At 46.5% G+C, this 11,529-nt stretch overlaps 1 pseudogene; it reads left to right on the top strand.

Moving 5' to 3' along the window:
• Window positions 1-5,970: 5,970 nt before the first annotated feature.
• LOC139822206 (sentrin-specific protease 1 pseudogene) lies at window positions 5,971-10,083 on the top strand (annotated as a pseudogene).
• The last annotated feature ends 1,446 nt before the right edge of the window (window positions 10,084-11,529 follow it).

Here is an 11,529-nt window from a genome sequence, read left to right as displayed (position 1 = left end):
GATCTTTTTCCTCTCTTTTCCTCTTAGCTTTCGCTAACTCACTTGCCATACTATTTTCGCTTCTCACATACTCCAGTATGCTGGTCGAGCTCGATCTTTCTTTCATACTTAACTCCTTTTTTGTAAGTCTTCCTTTTCCTCTTTTTTCTTCTTTTGAAGTGACAAAAATCTCTTTACCCGTTTTCTCACTCTCGCCTGCCTCTCCCTCCATCCTGTAAATCGTTCACGCTCTCCTTCTATTCAATCTCCTTAACCGCTGCCTTTATGCCTAGACTGTTCCGTCTAATGTCGCTACCTACTTTATGCGTAACGCAAATCTCGCTCGCTTTTGGAACGTGCAACGTTATTCTCCCGCCTCCTCTTGCCTAACCTCTTCCTCTCTCTAAAACATTTAGCGCTCTTTTCCTTCACTATTTAATATTTCCTTACTATATCTATTATCCTATCCTAAATTTAAATTATTCTTCCTACCTTTCTATCGGTTTAGCGCCTACCTCACCTCCTATTTCCCTCTAAACTCTCGCCAAAATTATCCACAACTCTCACACGCATGCACAACACACACGCTCCACTAACCAAGTCCCTAATTTGTCGAGTGATAAAACCTTATAGATAACGCATGGAAGTAAGTTAATAATAATTCTCAAAATTATCTCAAAATCATTATGCGACTGTATAGTCAATTTATATAAAACAATTATACGTGCAGCAAAAAAGCATTGCGTATTGTTAAGATTATTATTTTGTTTTTGCAGTAATTTGTCATTTGTACATTTAACAAATATAAACATAAAATTACGTACATTATTATAAACTACATAATAAAATTATTAACTTATTTATGCGATTTATGTGTAAAATCATTATCTCATCAATGTATGATAAATAATAAAGATCATTTGCTTAATTTATATTTATATTTTAAATTAAATATTTTTTAAATTGTACATTTATTATATTAATACAATATTATAAGAATGTAACGATCGCGTTTTCTCGCTCGGAATTCGCTCGCTAGGCCAGGATAAGAAAACGTGGAGACACTGGTTGGTTTTACAGAAAGCTTTTTATTCTCACTATTCACAATACAGTTTGATGGAGGGTGTGAGTGTCCGTGTGTGTGTATATGTGTGTATGTGTGTGTGTGTGTGTGTGTGTGTGTGTGTGTGTGTGTGTGTGTGTGTGTGTGTGTGTGTGTGTGTGTGTGTGTGTGTGTGTGTGTGTGTGAGTGTGTGTGTGTGTGTGTGTGTGTGTGTGTGTGTGTGTGTGTGTGTGTGAGAGAGAGAGTGTGTGTGTGTGTGTGTGTGTGTGTGTGTGTGTGTGTGTGTGTGTGTGTGTTGCTCCGCTGAGCCGCAGTGTACGTGTGCAGGGTTGATGCGCGGTCGGACAGAGACGGACTCGCGGACAGGCGCGAAGGCGCGGTTGCCTGACGGATTCGCGGGCAAGTGCGGAGGCACGGTTGCCTTACGGATTCACGGATAAGCACGGAGGCACGCTTGCCTTACGGATTCGCGCACAGGTTGGATGGTCAGGATCTCAGTCGGGGGCGCCCGACTGAGCGGCCCGTACACCGGGAGCGCCCGGTTTGAAGACGGGAGCGCCCGTCTTCCGTACGGCAGAAAGGGTCGGGCGCGCCCGACCCAGAGGCAGGAAAGGGCAGGTAATACCAACCGGGAGCACCCAGCTGGGGAGTCCCGTACCCTGGGAGCGCCCAGGTGAGAACGGGAGTGCCCGTTCTCTGTACGGAGGAAGTCGTTGGGAGCACCCAACCTGGTGAAACGGTCTCGGAGAGCGGTCGTGTCGGGATCGGGATCAGGACCAATCAGGACAGGACTGGTGACTCGAGTCGGCTTGAGTCCTCTATTTATACCCCGAGTGAGGGCGGTGGGGGCTGCCCTACAGCTCGGGCTGCCCCACCGCTCGGGCGCAGAAGTGCACGCTGAACAGGCGCCAAGTGGCCGTCGGGGCCGTGGCGCTAGTGACCAATACGCGTATCGTCACATCACCCCCCCCCCCCGTTTGAAGAGGAAATATACAGGTATATTTAATATGTCTTTATTTCTTTTTTTGCTCGGTACAAAAGTTCAGCGACGCTGGCACGACCGGAAATTGCCCTGTGGGTCGAATCGTAGGACCCACAGGGCTTCATTGGCGCGGGCTCGGAACTTTCTGTTGCAGACGATGGCGGATCGGGGTACTTGTACTCTCTCTCCAGTGGGTAAGGGGATCCACAGCAAGTCCTTAAGGGGGGAGGTGGCGGAGGCTTGCGCGATCTCGGCGGTTAAGGTAAGATAGGGGCCTGGTCGGTCAGGGGGTCTGGCCGTTGTGGGGGAGGCAAGGGTCGGCGTTGTGGCGGCGCACACTGGTGGGGTGGCGGGTTTTGGGGCCGTAGGCCTTCGGGCTTCGGCGATGTTCGGCCGTGGTTGTCTTGGCGCCGGTTTCCCCGTGGTTCCCCTTGAGACTGTCGTTGTGGGGGTGGTGGCCGGTGGAGCGGCCTGGCGGCCGGGCGGGGTCGGGGCCGGATGTCCGGCGGGCAATCTGGCTGGTGGTCGGTCGGCGTCCGGTGGCCGTTCTGTGGGCCGCAGGTTCGCTCGTACGCGGGCGGCTGGTGGACGCCTGGTCGGACGTGCCGGTACCGTCTCGAGGAAGATGGCGGCGCGGCGACGAGTCTCGGCGTCACCCCGTTGAATTTGGGTCCCCACATTGGGGGCCTGATGGCAGGGGACGGCTTCTGGGCTGGTAGTCGGCCCAGGATCGATCGGTTTCTCCCACAAGTTGTCGAGGTCGTCTATGTCGCCAAACAGCTCTCGGAGCTTCGCGCGTCGATCCATGTTAACGGGATAGCTATCGGAAGACGACTGGAAAGCTTTTCGCGTCGCGAGCTTTTATACCAGTCGCGAACACATGAATCTTTTTTTTTCTTTGTCGCGTTTTCCGACTCAGAAATGCGGGTGCCATGTTCGCGAAAGCGCTTCGGGCCGTGTTTACGCGCTCGTTTGTTGACACGGAGCGCGAGGTTCCGGCGCGCTTTTCAGATCTTGTACGTGCACGTATCTGTGCCAACGTCCCCGGGTGTCGCGCAAGTCGACTATGACGGGCGAGATAATCTTCCTTACCTCGAGCGGGCCGGTAAAGCGGGGGGCTAACTTGGCGTTGAAGCCCGTAGCTTTCTTCAAGAGCGGGTACTCCCTCTTCCAAACCAGGTCCCCGACGCGGAGTCGCCAATCTTGTCGTCTCAGGTTGTAGTGAGCCTCTTGCCGTTGGAAGGCTCGGGCCAAGTTGACCCGTACCACCTTGTAGACTTCCTCCAGCCGGCGCGTCGGGTCTAGTAAGGGGCCGCATTTGCTGCTGCTTGGCGGCGGTCGTCCGGTTGTGGGAGGGCGAGCTCTCGTCCATGGTTGAGGTACGCCGGGGTGTATCCGGTGGCCTCGTGTCGGGCAGTGTTATACGCAAACTGCAACGGCGAGAGGTGTTCGTCCCAATGCCAATGGTTCTTTCCGACATACTGAGCAACCATGGTTTTTAGTGTCCGGTTGCTCTTTAGTAGTTCGGTGCTCGATCTGGAATGCCCGTAAGACTCCCTCGAGTTGGTCCGATTTTAATTGCGTCCCGTTGTCGGAAATGATCTGGTCGGGGCACCCGTGCTGGTATATGATCCGGTCGAGGATTGCCTTAGTAATGGCGGGAGCGGTAGCCCGACGTAGGGGCTTAAGTTCGATTCACTTTGAGAATCGGTTTTGCATAATAACCAGGCGTGGCCCTGGGTGGATCGAGGCAACGGGCCGACGAGATCTAGGGTCACTTGCCGCCAGGGCTCGGTGACGGGTGCCGTGTGGAGGTTCCCAGCTGGCTTGGTCGTAGGTGCCTTGTGCGCCAGGCAGGTCGGGCACTGCCGGACATAACGAGTGATGTCTTGAAACATCCCCGGCCAATAGAACAATCGGGCCATGCGGGCTATGGTCTTGGCGATTCCGAAGTGTCCCGCCGTGGGATCTTCATGGTGTCTTAGCATGGTCCGGGCCCGTTCCTCTTTCGGGATGCATTGTTTCCATTGGTCCGCTGGGTCGACCTCCCGGAAGTCTACATCATGTAAGATGTGGCGAAACAACCGGCCATTCTGGATGCGGTAGTCGGGGTACTCGGTGGGGCGTTGCCTTGTTCCGGTCAGGATCCGTCGGTACTATTGGCACTTTGGGGCAGCCTGAGCACCGCACATCTCTGGCGTGGCTGGCTGGCACATCGAGTCGGCTCGAGTCCCCCTAATTATACCCCGAGTGAAGGCGGTGGGGGCTGCCCTACCGCTCGGGCTGCCCCACCGCTCGGGCACAGGAGTGCACGCTGAACAGGCGCCAGGTGGCCGTCAGGGCCGTGGCGCTAGTGACGAATACGCATATCATCACAAGAATTATAGAGCTATTCCCTTATAAAAAAGTACACTCAACTTTGATGGTTAACACCCAAAGTTGAGTGTTAACACTAAACTTACGCCCAAATTAAAGAGTTAACACTCAAATTTGGGCGTAAGTTTAGTGTTTGTCATCAAAGTTAAGTGTCATCAACACTTAAATTTAGGTGTAGATTGAGTATTGACCATTAAGGTTTAGGTAAGTTGAGTAGGTATAATATGGGCGTTCTAAATCACTTGTGGAGGAGGAAGACGGCGTGGTGGGGAGTGACGTCACCGGCGTGGTGGGGTATGACGTCATCGTCGTGGAGGTGGATGACGGCATGTTTGCATCATTAATTAAATTTTTTTATTAAATAATTATATTAATTAAATTAGGTTATATAAAATTATATTAATTTATAGGTTATAAATAATTAAATTAATTAAGTTAGGTTATGATTCATTATAACCTAATTTAATTAATTTAATTATTTATAACCTATAAATTAATATAATTTTATATAACCTAATTTAATTAATATAATTATTTAATAAAAAAATTTACGTGACTAAAACTATTGAGTTGAACGCAGAAAGAGATGACGTCGAAAACCTTCTTTTCTAGGTCTACGTTTAACAAAAAAAATTAACAAAAAAACATATTTTACGTGACTTGAACTATAGAGTCCCCATAGTGGGGAAATGAGAGTGGAAGACAGGAACGGACAAGTTCATACGTGCCGTGATGAGATTATTCTATTTTTGATAAAAGTTTTTATCTATATTTTAATAATTTTATTAATTCTTTAAATGTATAATAAATCGTTTATATAAAAAAAAGGACATTTTACTGCAACATATATACATATATATATATATATATATATATATATATATATATATAATTTAAACATAGAGGAGGCTAATGTTAGATGAAAACGGAAGAGAGATTGAAAAATAATTTTGCCACTATTTATGATAATATTCAATTTTTATTCGTTATTTACATTTTTGCTTTAATCTCAAATAGACAGCGATGTTTACGTGACTCAAACAATAGAGGCGGGTAGAGGCAGTCTTCAAGCTTGCAAGATCACTTGGGTCCACTGGGCCTTTTTTTCCTGGGTCCGAGCACCTTTTTTCCGGAGTAAAATCCTGCATTGGATACCCCCACCCCGGGGCGAGGTGGACGGTTATGTTGTGACCGGACAAAGGGTCGGCCATGCCACGACTCATTCAAACTTTAATTTTAATTGAAATTTATCACGGTCGCCACTCGGTTTTATCTAAGCCCACCGAGAAAGATATGAAAAACATGCCACTGACCCTTTCGATGCCCTCGCCTTTTCCCCTTCTATTTCAGGAACGCTGGACTGATCGCCGCTGGACTGCCGCTGGACCGTCGTGGGACTGCCGCTGTGCACCGCTGGACTGCCTCGGGACCTTCGCTGGACCGCCGCGGGATTATCGTCGTAGACGTCGTGAGGTAATAGAAGTAGGTATTTCGGGATCGGGATCTGGCCGTGTCAAATAGAAAATTCACTCGAGACGTTTCGGGTAAAATATTAATATATTTTCCTTTATCTCTGTTACAATAATTCTTCCGCACGCGTAACCGCACTATGCGAGTTGATTCTACGTTCGCGTTATAACGTAATTGTAATTTATAGCGGATTCGCTCCGTACGCGGGATTTCTCGTAGTTCGCAGCACGAGCGGTAGATATACGCGTCCGCACGCTACCGTTGCTGGCGAGAGACTCCTCGAGCGCTCGCCCTTCCTTTCGGTCGCTCGCGCGTGGCATCACGCGTTCACCATCTGGGATCGCGTGCTCCCATTATGCGCCCTTTGTGCTTACTTGCGTGTTCGCACGGGCTTCGGCGCAAACATGTTTTCGCTGAAAAATTACTCCACATACCGGGTGGCTCGCGCGACATCGCGTACATATTTGTTCGTGCACCACTCTTGTCAATTACCGCCGCTCGGATTTCTATCTACCGCCTCCCAAGCTACGCTTTCTCGGGGAACGCTAACATTCGTAGCCTCTAGCTTGTTGTCCGCACTGTCATACGCTCGTGTAACCCTTTTTTACGCTTATACTTTTTCCGTGGGAAATCCTCGGATTTCGCACCAGGGTTGTGACGGGCGTATGTCATTACGTTTACATATTCAATTTCGCTTCGATCGCGCCACGCGTTACCGAAATAGCCTCCTGGGCCTCGCGCCGCACTTTCGACTTCGTACTCGCGTTCTCTGGGTCCCTTAGGATCCATTTCCGGTCTTGGTTTCCCGATTACTCGGTTCGCCAACTACCGGGGCGTTGGTCGGACGTTGACGCCTACCCCTCGGTGGTGTTATCCCGGACCTAGTATGTCCGTTTATCGCGTTTGTTTTCGGGGAAGTGTCCTCGTTTGCTACTTCCTGGGGCAGCCGCCTGGTTATGACGGGAATGGGTCCGTTCCTATTTTCTCGGGCTGCCGGATCCCTTGGGATTGTTTGTCCCCGTGGATGACGCCTGGACGCCGATTTCGCGGGGCATCGGTCCGCCGTTGATGGGCATGGGTCCATCTGTTTTATCGCGACTCTCCAAAGCTATTTAACCCGCTTGTTCTCGGGGAAGACGCTCGGTTGTCTACTTCGCGGGGCGGTGGTCCGCCGTTGATGGGAGTGGGTCCGTCTGTCTCGTCTCGGTCTCCCGAAGTCATTAGGACCCTTTGTCCTCGCGGAATACGTTTGGTTACTGATCTCGCGGGGCAGTGGTCCGCCGTTGACGGGAGTGGGTCCGTTCGCTTCGTCTCGGACTCCCGAGCTCGTTAGGATTGTTTGTTCTCGTGGAATACTTCCGGTTTGCTAGTTTGCGGGGCAATTTGATTATCGACGCAGGGCTGCCTCTATCGCGTGTACCGGGTGTTCCCAAGTCGTTCTGCGCCAAGTCATTACGAATTTCGCGCCTAACTCCTGATCTATGCGCGCAATCTCGGAATGGACTGTAGAATCGTGTTTCCAGACTCGCGCTGGTGCTCCTGTCGAAAGTGGATTTTCACTGTTGGGAATCTCTTCCTTCGAGTCTCTACTGTGTGTTTATAACCTCAAAATCTCATTTTATTGTTTCCTTGTCCCGGTTTCTTAACTACTTCCGCTTACAAGGTCAGGAAATAAATGGAGGTTCGTTCGGAAAATATATATATATTTGTATACAAAATAACCTTAGAATTATTCAGTCATGGCGTTCGACGCCATCTTTTAATCTATGCTTAATATGGCGTTTAACCGCAAACAAAACTCTCTGCGCAATAGGACGCTTTATAATGATACAAAATAATTTGCGCAATATGGCGCTTAATCAATATTACTATTTTAATCGCGCAATATGGCGCTGACTATGTTTGCTGTTTTTGCTCAGGCTTAAGCCTGGGGCGCTTTCCGCACGATGTCGCCGGTGATGACCTCAGCCTCCTCGTCGCCATCTTGGTCCTGCTCGCCGACGGCCGTGATCCGCATGCACATCCGCGTGTGCTGGACCTCCATCGTGAGATCGTGCTTCCGGAGTACCACCGTTGGCTCGCCCCCTTCCATCCGCGCCATCTTGGACAAGATGGCCACCGGTAGTGGTAATGGCGGCTCGATGCTTGTGATGACTGGGCCTCGCCTAGACATCCGTTGCAATATCAGACTCCTACCGACTAAAACCCCTCCCACGATCCACCAGTCTTCTGAAACTGTAGAAAAATAAAATAGATTAATGGTTTATTAAAAAAAAAAGAAAATAATAATTTTAAAACGTAATACTTACGTTGATATTTCATCAGGCTTCAGGTTTCCATGCAACATATATCCTATTTTGTGCAAATAGGACATATATTGCGTGGATATATTGTATACAGCGGCTGTCTGCAATTTCCGCAGGTACGATGGCGTATTTCGTTGTATGGCTTTCTTATATGCCTTCGAACGATATACTGGGTCGGCTTCAGCGTCCGCGTATGCATTCATGCATAAAGCACAATCCTTGTGTCCTGAACCGTCCGTATAATATAAATAAATAGCGCAATACTTTGTGCGCCTATTCAGCGCCAAAATTTCGGGACGATACAGGGCTCTAAAAACGACTTCTCTGCAGTCATCGTCACTATCAGCAATTTCAAAACCGCTGTCGTCTGACAGCGCGTGTTCTTCTTCTTCTTCGCCCGGCAGCGCGTGTTCCTCTTCATCAGCCACAATGTCGTCAAAATGATCAGCCATTTTAATGTATTATATTATAAAAATGAACTTGATGACACAAAATATCAAAAACACGATGTTTCGCACCAAGTACACACGCAGCACGAGACTGTTACGCACGAATGCACGAGTGCAAGTATCCAAGATTTTTTAGATTTGCTTCACCTGATGTGTAGATATACTTTGATTGGTGGGGATATTTCTTAAAATGATGGTAAAAATAGGGACGGACAAATTCCTTGTTTTTTCCGTGGAGGTACATCCAACCAAAAATTATTTATGAAATAGCTATAATTTATGACCTACAATTGTCTCATCCTTTGATGAGCCATGTGTCGGGGCGTGGTCGGGTTGTTTCCATTCGGACGAAATATTTTACTAATAAGCAAATAGCTTATTTACTTATTGAGACCCAAAGGGTTTAAGGAATGTCACGTCTCTGTGACGTAAAAGTAGAAGAGGATAAAATGATAGAGAAAAGAGAAAAGTGATTGAAGAAAACGATGAAGAAGAGCGTTAGAATCATAGTATGCTCTAGCAAGCAAGCGAGCAACTTGAAAATATGGTGCAATCCGATCGACTAAATTCGATGGAAGAATTAAGTGCTTGGGAACAAATCAATGCGTGGGAAGAGTTAAATACGTGGGAAGAATTAAATGAACAGCGATGCAATCAGATTATCAAGGTAATTATACAAATTAATATTAAAAATAATGGAGTGTAATGTGATATAATTTTGCGACATAATTTTATAACATCATAATTTTGTGTCAAAGGTTTCCACGGTATGGAGGTGGTTGTGGAAGGTTTCGGGCTGAAGCTCACGCAACAGGATCTCTACACGCTGGCCGACTCAAATTGGCTGAACGACGAAGTGATAAACTTTTATATGAACCTGCTGATCGCCAGAGGAACATCTTCCGACGCGTATCCGAAAGTGCAAGCGATGAACACGTTTTTTTACCCAAAACTTCTGTCGGGCGGTCACTCGTCGCTAAAGCGATGGACTAGGAAGGTGGACATATTTGCGCAGGATCTTGTGGTTGTGCCTGTACATTTGGACGTTCACTGGTGTATGGCAATAATAGATTTTTCGCGATAAGACGATTGTTTATTACGACAGTATGGGCAGTGATAATCTGAAATGTCTGGCTGCGCTAAAACTATATTTACAAAATGAGAGTCTTGACAAAAAGAAACAACCTTATGATATGAGTGATTGGGAATTTTCTTCCGCCAAGAACATTCCGCAACAGACAAACGGTAGCGATTGTGGTGTATTCTTTTGCATGTTCGCCGAGTACGTTTGTGCAAACAAGGAGATAACGTTCACGCAGGATGACATGCCGTACTTTAGAGACAAAATGTTTAAGGAAATAATAAATGGTAAACTTTTGTAAAAATTATATAATGAATAAATATTTGAAATATAAAATACAAAAATGTGTGATTAATATTTCTTCCATTAGTATTATACATACATACATACATACATACATACATACATACATACATACATATATTATAATAATAATAATCTTTATTTATGGGGAAAACCCTTTAGTATATACATGAGAGAATGTGGTTTATATAAATTAAATAAAATAGATAAAAAATACAAAAATACGTGTCGGGAGTCGGGACATCCGTCCCCATAGCTGCTCAGGTGGGGAGGGGGAGAGTAAAGATAGTCAAACTCTTTTACGCACGAGTGCAAGTACCTGAGATTTTGAGATTTGCTTCACCAGATGTGTAGATATTCTATTATTGGTGGCGGAGGTATCTCTCAACATGATGGTGAAAAACAGGGATGGACAAATTCTATGTTTTTTTTTTTGCGTGGAGGTACATCCGGCCAAAAATGATTCATGAAAGAGCCATATAAATGTTATAGAATTAAGCACAGATGGTAGGCAGGTATAATTATGACCTGCAATTGCCACATCCTTCGACGAACTCTACGTGTCGGGACATAGTTTATGTTATCATTCGGACGAAATTTTTTTACTAATAAGCAAATAGCTTATTTACTTATTGAGACCCAAAGGGTTTAAGGAATGTCACGTCTCTGTAACGTAAAAGTAGAAAAGGAAGAAATAATTAAGAAAAAAGAAAAAGCGATAGAAGAAAAGTATAAAACGATGGAAAATAGTGTTAAAATCATAGTATTCTCGAGCGAGCGAGCAGTCTTTGGAATCTTTGGATCGAAGGAAACGAGAATATGGAGCACGAGTTGTTGGAACAAGAGTTGAAGGAGCAATCCGAGCGACTGAATTCGATCGAAGATTTTGCCGCGTGGGAGCAACGATGTGTTGAGTTTATCAAAGTGTTGGAAGAACAAAGCCGAAATAAACGGCCTCAATTATCAATCGACAACCAACATCGGCAACCAACTTCGTTGGCGGTTCAAATCGCACGACTCGAAGGTCTGAAAGATTCGATACGTCACGTTTCGTGCATGTGGGTGCAGGATATAGTGCGAGTGAGACAGGACTCAGATGGCGCGAGATAGATACGGCTTTCAAAAGTCGCATATTGACTGGTGCGGTGATCAATACCGATCACATTAAACCGCGAAAATTTCTCGAGGATGCGAGAAACATTGTATTTGATCATGTGCGGAACGTCATACAACAACATGACAGTGTAAAAATATACACAATGTTCAACGGTGAGTTTGTGGCGGGCGATAAACGCGCAAACAAAAGTATTTATTCAAGAAGCTATGAACTTTTTCGCGAGTCCGATCTGCAAGAGTGGTATGAGTTGCGCGTTATCGAGCCCACTTTAGCATCGCTGAAGGAATTCCAGGAACGTGACAGCGGGTAGGCGTTGTCGCGTATACATAATTTAATGCTAAATATAAACAAACATAATCCATTGCACGCGGGGTGTTACATCGATTTACCGGAAGAAATTAAA

The sequence above is a fragment of the Temnothorax longispinosus genome, chromosome 11 (assembly GCF_030848805.1).
Source record: "Temnothorax longispinosus isolate EJ_2023e chromosome 11, Tlon_JGU_v1, whole genome shotgun sequence".
Lineage (NCBI taxonomy): Eukaryota > Metazoa > Arthropoda > Insecta > Hymenoptera > Formicidae > Temnothorax > Temnothorax longispinosus.
Note: the sequence above shows the minus strand (reverse complement) of the source record. Positions and strands in the feature narration are given on the sequence as shown.